The following is a 10000-nucleotide window of genomic DNA, read 5'->3' as shown; positions in this document are numbered from 1 at the left end:
AATAAGTACTAGACTTCCAAAGAATAAGTCCTGGGGTCGATTTGCTCGACTAAAGGCGGTGCTCCAGCATGGCCACAGTCAAAAGACTGAAACAAGTAAAAGAGTAAACATACACTTACACATTTTAATGCATATCTATCTATCTATTTATCTATCTATCTACCTATCTATCTATTTACTTCGCAATCACAAAGTTCCGTGTTCAGTCTCATTGCGTGGTATCTTGAGTAAGAGCCTTCTACTATAAGCCTCGGGTCGACCAAAGCCTTGTGAGCGAATTTGGTAATCCACTCACAATGCTTTGGTCGGCCCGAGGCTATAGTAGAAGACACTTGCCCAAGGTGCCACGCTAGGGACTGAACTCGGAACCATGTTGTTCGTAAGCAAGCTACTTACCACACAGCCACTCCTACGCCTATTCACGGTGAATAGATATTTACTATCCAAGATGGCAACCAGTGAGATCAAAAGAGCTTTTTAACATTCTTCCAAGATTTTTTGTCAAATCTTTAACACTAATATAGTTTTGCAGGTTGATGAAAATCACATTCATTTTTTTGTGGAAATTAACATCAAAAAAGTTATAATAAAAACTACGTCAGTGTAGAAAGTGGTGAAAATTTAAAGTACCTTAATTGGTTGGAGAAATTTCAAAAAGACCCGGATCAAAGACAAACTATCAGGTTTGCGAAGCGAATTACTGAACCCCAGGGTCATAATTTTGTAATTTTGTCTATATCGTGTTAGCAATTTTCGTTTAGTTTTCGACTGTAAAGACTTCTATGTCATTGCCCGACATAGTTATAATTTATATGAACGATTTGTTGAGCACTTTTAGTGAAAAATACCTTGCTAACATTAATTATGGCGTGCTCTGTGAGATTCGTATGTCTTGTTATTTTGTGTGTGTGTGTGAAGGAGAGAAGGAGAGAGAAAAAGAGAGAAGAGAGACAGAATGAGCTCGCGGGTGAGAGATATAGACAGAGAAAGAGAGATAGAGTGTATGTGTGTGTGTGTGTGTGTGTGTGTGTGTGTGTGTGTGTGTGTGTGTATGTGTGTGTGTGTGAAGAAGAGAAAAAGAGAGAAAAAGAAAGACACACAGACAAAATGAGCTCGCTCGTGAGAGAGATAGAGACAGAGAAAGAGAGAGAGTGAGTGTGTGTGTGTGTGTGTGTGTGTGTGTGTGTGTGTGTTTGAATTAATAGAAAGAGAGGCTAGGTGCGTGTTAGCGAAGGTTTATAAATGAAAGTAGAAGAGAGTTACCCAGCACGAAGCCATTACATCCGTGACTGTCACCACTCCTCACTTAACATTTCAGTTGACACGATTCCTTCATCCACTCTGCTGCTGCTACTGCTGCTACTGCTGCTGCTCGTATTAAGTCTGGTTACACTGGGTCAGAGATTTGGAGTTCTGTATGTGTGTATGTGCGTGTGTGTGTATGTGCGTGTGTGTGTATGAATGTATTTACGTTGTATTGTGTATTGCTCTGTATGTGTACATATGTGTGTGAGTGTGAGGAAGTATTAGATGTAGTGGAGGATGTTGTTGTTGTAGCGGTGGTTGATGTTGTTGTTGTAGGTGTTTGTTATGATGGTTGTTGTAATACTTTGTGGAAATGTGTATGTGTGTGCACGTGTGTGCACATCGCTACGTAACAACCTATTTGTACATTTATGTGCGTGCAAGGATATTTACGTATGTGTACATGTGTTATGCGTTTGTGTACAGAAGTGTTTGTGTGTAAGTGTGTATGTATACACACACATATGTATACATACACACACGCGCACACACGTGTGTATATATGTTGTATATGTATGTACCTCTGTATATATGTATCTGGTGTGTATGTGTTTTGGTGTCTATTCTGTGAAATTTATATTCGAAGAAAGAGTCCAGATGTGAAAATTGTGAAAGAAAACAATGAAACAAATGACGTATTACAGGAGTGAAATCAGGGTGATATGAGGGTGGTGTAATGTAATTAGGGGTGGTATTTTGGTCGCATTGGATATAATGGAATGAGGGTGTGAGGGTGGAAGTGTATATGGATGTTAAATGTGTGTGTGTGTATAATGTTAATGTCATTGGTTTAGAGAGGTATGGTAGACATAGTATTGGGATTTGACATAGTATTGGGGGTAGATATAGTATTAAAGGTAGATATAGTATTGGGGGTAGATATAGTATTGGGGGTAGATATAGTATAGGGACAGAAGTAGTATAGGGGTGGACAAAGGTTGAATAGGGGTAGATAAAGTTATATTTGGATGAATGACTGGAGCAGGGCCACTTCGAAGTGCTCCTCTCATTTCATCAACTGTTTCTGCTGGTTTGTAAGGGTGTGCCCCTCATTGTCTTAGAATGAATAAGGAAGCGATTCACTGATTTTCTGAAAGTCTCTTGGTGATTTTACAGAGTTCTTTCAGATTTTCTCTGCGCTGCCGCTTCTCCCACTTCTTGGACGAATCCCTCTAGTTTCTCATGTCCCACTTTGCACCTCGTTTCATAACTTAGTTGATTTTAGCCTACATTTCTGATTCTCTGCTTTGCTTACCCTGTCTTTTTTCAGTTCTTGAGTTCGGCTTTCTTATTTTTGTCTGTAAAGTCCCTGTTGAGATCTAATCTTTGCGTTGTTTAGTTCTCTTACGCAAAATCTCTTCACAGCTATCCTTCCATACTGCTTTCATTTTCAACTTCGTCTGCTCTGTTGGTGCATCTTCTTCAAGGAGACTGACGAGGTCCTGGAATCTATTGGTGACATCAACTGTATATCTAGCTTTGGTGTGCTCATCATTTAGCAAGGTAGCGTTATACTAGTATCCTTGGACTCTGACGTCGTAGTCTCAACGAGAATTTTGCCACTGAGAGGTGATGGTCTGATTCGACATCTGCACCTCCAACACAAACTCTGTTGAATAACAGCACAGAGACTCCAACACAGAAGGGGACCAGATCCAGACAGAATCAAAGTTAAAGCATTGTAAGCAGATATCGATTCGTCGGTCGAAGCTTTCGGGTATTTCTTGAAAGGGTGAAATATGAGGTGGACGAACTTTAAAAAAGATGGACAAACTGACTTCCAGCAGCGGAGGCCATGCTCTGGTCAGGCAGCCACATTTCGAATAATCATCGAACAGCTACCGCAGTGGAACACGTCTTTATACGTGCCATTTAACGATTTATGAGAATGTATTTGACAGTGAGGAGAGGGTGACACTGTGGGAATTGCTTCGACATTTTGGTCTGCCTGAGAAGATCATTAGATTGGTCAGAGCTGCTTATGAACGATCAACATGTCAAGTTGTACATGAAGCATCTTTGACGCAACCATTCACTGTCTTGAAAGGAGTGCGACGAATGTATTTGCAATTTTCCTTTCTGTTCCTTTCTGGGTGATAAAAGAAACAACCAAAATACAGTCCAGAGGAATACAAAGGTCCCTAGAAGATATCAGCTTCACTGATAACGTTGTCCTTCTCTCTCTCTTAACATCACATTGATATGGCGGGGGAGGGTCAGCTTAGTGAGCTTAATGTTCATGGATATTGACCTCAAGATCAACATCAAGAAGAGAGAAGGCGGGAGAGCGCATGTGTCCAACGATATCGCATACTTTGGAAGTATCGTTAATAATGGGTTGGGGTAAGGCAGTGAGCTGGCAGAAACGTTAGCACGTCGGGCGAAATGCTTAGAGGTATTTCGTCTGTCTTTACGTTTTGAGTTCAAATTCCGCGGAGGTCGATTTTGCCTTTCATCCTTTCGAGGTCGATAAATTAAATACCAGTTGCGTACTGGGGTCGATCTAATCGACTGCCTCCCCCCCTTGTCCCAAAATTTCGGGCCTTGTGCCTAGAGTAGAAAAGAATAATGGGTTGGGATGGAGGCACAACAGACCAGGACATAAAAACAAGGAATAGGAAAGTTACAGCTGCTTTGAAACCCATTTGGAGATCACAAACGTTGCCGACAAAGACAAAACTCACGATCTTTAATATGGACGTGAAAACGGTTTCGCTCTACATGTGGGAAACACGTGGGAAACATGGCGTGTTACAAAGTTCTCCATCGGAAACTGCGCTGGATAATTCGATATTGAACATAATTACGATTAGGTTGATTTTGCTTTTAAGCATTACTATTTATTGTTTAGGAGGCGCAATGTCCCAGTGGTTAGGGCAGCGGACTCGCGGTCATAAGATCATGGTTTCGATTCCCAGACCGGGCGTTGTGAATGTTTATTGAGCGAAAACACCTAAAGCTCCATGAGGCTCCGGCAGGGGATGGTGGTGAACCGGGCTGTACTCTTTCACCACAACTTTCTCTCACTCTTACTTCCTGCTTCTGTTGTGCCTGTAATTCAAAGGGTCAGCCTTGTCACACTGTGTCACGCTGAATATCCCCGAGAACTACGTTAAGGGTACACGTGTCTGTGGAGTGCTCAGCCACTTGCACGTTAATTTCACGAGCAGGCTGTTCCGTTGATCGGATCAACTGGAACCCTCGACGTCGTAAGCGACGGAGTGCCATCAACAACATTTATTGTCTGACTGAATGTACTTATTAATGGCATCTATTGACAGCTAGACAGAGTTTACATGCACTGCGTACTAATTTAGAGGGCAATGGAACGGATAAATCGCCTGTATTTTTAGCAGGATTTGATCTCCCAGTCTGGTGGTGACTGGCATGAACAGGTATTGCGCAGTTGTCAGTCAGTAAAGTGAAGACAGCAGCAGGAGCAGCAGCAACAACAACAAGAGCATCAACAGGAGCACCAACAGCATGAACAAAAAAAAGCAAAAACATTAACAATGATAGCAACAGTAACAATAACAATAACAACCACAGCAACGGGAGGTTGATGACGTCATATAACGGACATTGACGTCGGTTTGTGTATGTGCATGTGTCTGCGAGCGCACTTGCGTGCGAGTATATATATATGTGTGTGTGTGTGTGTGTGTGTGTACGTACGTATGTATGTATATATATATATATATATATATATATATATATATGTATATATAGATATATATATATATGTATATATAGATATATATATATGTATATATATATGTATATATATATATATATATATATATATATATATATATATATATATATATATATATATATATATATATATATATATATAACGTGCACGCACACATATATGCTGATATGAAATAAATGGCTTAATACCAACGGTATGCAAATAGGTAGCCTCAGTTCCCTATAGTCATTGGATTTCTTGAGTATATAAACAAATTGGGTTCTTATTTCTCTGGGACAGGTCAACTGATGTAATCACATCTGATGAGAACCCGAATTTGGTTCGAAAAGGGTTAAACCTGTTTACATTCATGTTTATAGTTAATCTACGGAAAAACAGTTAAAATTTGTCACGTTTGCATTTCCACTGCATAAGTTTACACACACACGCACACACACACACACACACATATATATATATATATATATATATATATATATATATATATAGAATGGAACCTCGGTTTATATACAGTAATCCCTCGCCTATCGTGGGTGTTTCGTTCCAAATTTGCCCGCGATCAGTACTGTATATTTTGTTTTATTATTTTTATAATTTGTATATAGGCGCAGGAGTGGCTGTGGGGTAAGTAGGTTGCTTACCAACCACATGGTTCCGGGTTCAGTCCCACCGCGTGGTACCTTGGGCAAGTGTCTTTTACTATAGCCTCTGGCCGACCAAGTCCTTGTGAGTGGATTTGGTAGACGGAAACTGAAAGAAGCCCGTTGTATGTATGTATGTATGTATGTATGTATGTGTGTGTGTGTGTTTGTGCCCCCAACATCACTTGACAACCGATGCTGGTGCGTTTACGTGCCCGTAACGTAGCGGTTCGGCAAAAGAGAACTATAGAATAACTACTAAGCAAACAAAGAATAAGTCCTGGGGTCGATTTGCTCGACTAAAGTCGATGCTCCAGCATGACCGCAGTCAAATGACTGAAACAAATAAAAGAATAAAAGAAATTTATTTTATTATAAATGCAAAACAATACGACGGAGGAATCGACGTAAGCTCAAATAATAAACCGCGATAAGTGAACCGCGATATAGCAAGGGAATACTGTATATCTATGTGAGTGTGTGTGTGTGTGTATGTGTGTGTGTACATAGAGTTACCGCAAGTATGCTTATAGCAGGGTACTCCACAGAGTAAACAAGGAAAATGATCCCCTCTGTAAATTTTTCGTATTAGCATACACCTTCTCCATTGCTTACTCTTCAGTCAGGCTTTTCCTTGTCCGCGTATGGTAACTGGGTACTCCGCGCTCGTGACAAAGGCCCCACGGATACATCATTCTGACTCCCCAGGCCCTTGGTGTATCCGCTTTGAAGCTTATGAAACGCTGCCTTGCCGCCTCGTTTAATGCGTCCTAAATGACAAAGGATTGGGGAGTGCACACTGAAAATACAATACCAAATAAATTATGAATGTCATTTTTTCCGGCGGAGTAAATTTTCAGCAGCTTCTAGCATTTTTGTGAACGTGCTATTTCTGTAGGATCTCCCTCTCCACTGGACTTGTCTCCTTGGATCCTTCAAAGATAGCGATACTAGGAAATGTCAACTCCCCACCAACGTCGTTATAATGCTTCAAGGCGCAGGTATCTTCGGTACGATGGATCTTAGACACCTAAAGTCTTTCTGTAATAGAGAGTTTGGTAATAGAAGCGGGGCTGAATATACAGGAAGCTTCTAGTCAGTCGTATCGGACAATGTTCGTTGGAAACTGGGAACTAGTGGGGTTGGAATCTGGCAAAATCTCCCTTGCGACCGAACCAGGAACCGCGCTATTCCTCCCGGCCGAGAATCGACATGGAAATGGTGACCTAAACAAAGTCAACTCACATTAGTGCCAAGAGAGGAACCGCGCCTGACGGGACATTCACGTAGCGGCCGGAAAAGTAAGAAATCTCATGTAGCACATCGAGACACGTGACTCTACTTGTGACGGATTGATGCCGGCAATTCGATTAATCGATCGAGACAGTGATCCAAGTGGAAAAATCATTTCTTCCCAACTTTTGCCACCCACCACTGTATTCAATGGCGCTATGGCGCTACTTGGAGAAGTTTCTGTTAACAAGATTGATGAGAGAGATCTAAGCCTTTGCCTGGTGAGCTATCCCAAGGGTGAATGTTACCATCATGCCATCAACATTTTAACGAGGAAATTTGATGTCTAAACTGACTGAGACATTGGTTGGCATCAGTGAGCGGTGACTCATATCAGTGAGCGATGGCTCATATCAGTGAGCGGTGGCTGATATCAGTGAGCGGTGGCTGATATCAGTGAGCGGCGGCTCATATCACCTCGTATTCCTCTTGCTTAGAGCTGCTGCTATACCTTACTGAGTGCATATATACTAACTTTGTCTTCTGATTGTAGAGAACAAAAGAAGATATGAATGTATAAAACCAGAATAAAAGAATGTCTGAGTCAATATTGAAAGTAAATCGTCTGCTTGTGTTGGAGTCTTGTCAATTAATGACGAGCGGAGATTATTACGCAACTTGACACGAGTTTATTTGTGAAACATATCCCTTTATTCTTTTAATTGTCTCGGTTATTTGACTGCGGCCATACTGGAGCACCGCCTTAAAGGATTCTAGTCGAAGAAATCAACCCCAGGACTTATTCTTTGCAAATCTAGTACTTATTCTATCCGTCCCTTTTGCCGAACCGATAAGTTACCGCGACGTAAACATACCAATATCGGTTATCAAGCGATGGTACACACTCACACACACACACACACACACACACACACACGCACACACACACGCACACATATACGACGGGCTTCTTTTAGACTCCGTCTACCAAATCCATTCACAAGACTTTGTTCGTTCCGAGGCTATAGTAGAAGACACTCGCCCAAGGTGCCACGCAGTGAGACTGAACCCGGAACCATGTGGTTGATAAGCAAGGTACTTACCACATGTATGGATGTATGTATGTATGGATGTATGTATGTATGTAAGAGTGTGTGCGTGTGTGTGTGTGTGTGTGCATGTGCGTGTGTGTGTGTATGATATATGTACTATACATACGAGCTCACAATCCTGAAGCGTCTGATCCAACTTTTCCCTACTAAATATTCTTGAACCAAATCTCACCCAACATCTCGTTTCTTCCGACGACGCAGATCTCAGTCACCAGTTTTCTCGCTCTTTGTTATTGTTCGTCATGAAGTATACATTCAACCTATTTAACCCTGTTGCCTTTAGGCTAATTTTGAAATTTAGCATTGAAAACAATTGTTGTCTTTTGATAGTCATCCACGTATGCAATGATTATAGCCAACAATCTCTTTAAACAAAGGAAATAGATGTTTAATTTAATATTAAATCTGAACAATGACTGCGTTGGTCTAATAGTCAGTGATAGGTCACAATATGGTGGATGGGAAAAATCGCGAAAATAGTTCATAGTGGGTTGGTTAAAGATTTCACTATCCAACCATATTGTCGCCCTAAAAGCTTATGCTTTATATATATATATATATATATATATATATATATATATATATATATATATATATATATATATATATATATATACTCTTTTACTCTTTTACTTGTTTCAGTCAGTTGACTGCGGCCATGCTGGAGCACTGCCTTTAATCGACCAGATCGACCCCGGGTCTTCTTCTATCGGTCTGTTTTGCCGAACTGCTAAGTTACAGGGACATAAACACACCAGCATCAGTTGTCAAGCAATGCTAGGGGGACAAACACAGACACACAAGCGCACACACACACACACACACACACACACACACACACACACATACATATATACGACGGGCTTCTTTCAGTTTCCCGCTACCAAATCCATTCACAAGGTTTTGGTCGGCCCGAGGCTATAGTAGAAGACACTTACCCAAGATGCCACGCAGTGGGACTGAACCCGGAACCGGCGATCACCGTGCAATGACTAAGGAAAATAATCTAATAGAAGAGCATATAAGCCCTGGACAGACAAAAGAAGGCTTTCCTCCCACGCGGGTAGGGCAGCCTTCTTTTGTCTGTCGAGGGCTTTTATGCCCCTTCATTAGACTATTTTCCTCAGTCATTGCATGTTGATCGCCAGAAGCTTTGAGCTTAGATAAAAAAAAAAATACCATTATTATTATTGACAGGATTGTAAAAACGGCGCCGTATAAAAATCCATTCGCACCGAAAGCATATATATATATATATATATATATATATATATATATATATATATATATATGCATACTGGACGAGTTGGAGAAACGAACGAAAGCGTTAAGAATAATGAAGAAATAAAAAGATTTCTTTCCAAAATTCTGACGACATTTATTCTCAGTACTCAATTTCTGTACATCACACCTAACACTCTATACGTACATACATGCATACATACATACATACATACATACATACATACATACATGCATACATACACATATTCTTTTGATAAGAAAAGTGTTGACCTTGACTTCGAAGTTTTGGCTTCCTTAGCACTTATCGGAGTGTAGTGCGTTTAAGTTCATCTTGGTATAGTTTCTGATAAGCTCAATTTTTCAGGGCTAAGTGGAGCTTTGTTAATACTAATTACGTTGTAGGGCATGTTCTGATTGAAAGATATTATGGAAGACTTTTATTGTTTAAAGTTGGAGTTATGTTATTGTTCATAATTCAGTCATGCACGTGGAACTTTGTAATCAGGCATATCTATTTAGGTGTGTCACCTTCAGGGCGAGGATTCCATCGAAAAAGTTAACTGATTTTAGATGTGCTTTAAATGTAATGCAACACCTAAGCTTTTTAAAAAAACGCGATGTAGTCCTTTCCTAAATTTATCGTTTTTTTTTTTTGTGAGTTGTAACTTTTCTTAAGCGGAATATGCACTCGCCCCTGTCATCTCATCTATAACCTCCACCTTTTCAAAAACAGACAGGTGAAATCTCTC

The sequence above is a fragment of the Octopus bimaculoides genome, chromosome 6 (genome assembly GCF_046866305.1).
Source record: "Octopus bimaculoides isolate indiv1 chromosome 6, ASM4686630v1, whole genome shotgun sequence".
Lineage (NCBI taxonomy): Eukaryota > Metazoa > Mollusca > Cephalopoda > Octopoda > Octopodidae > Octopus > Octopus bimaculoides.
The sequence above is the reverse complement of the archived record's forward strand: the minus strand, read 5'-3'. Positions refer to the sequence as shown.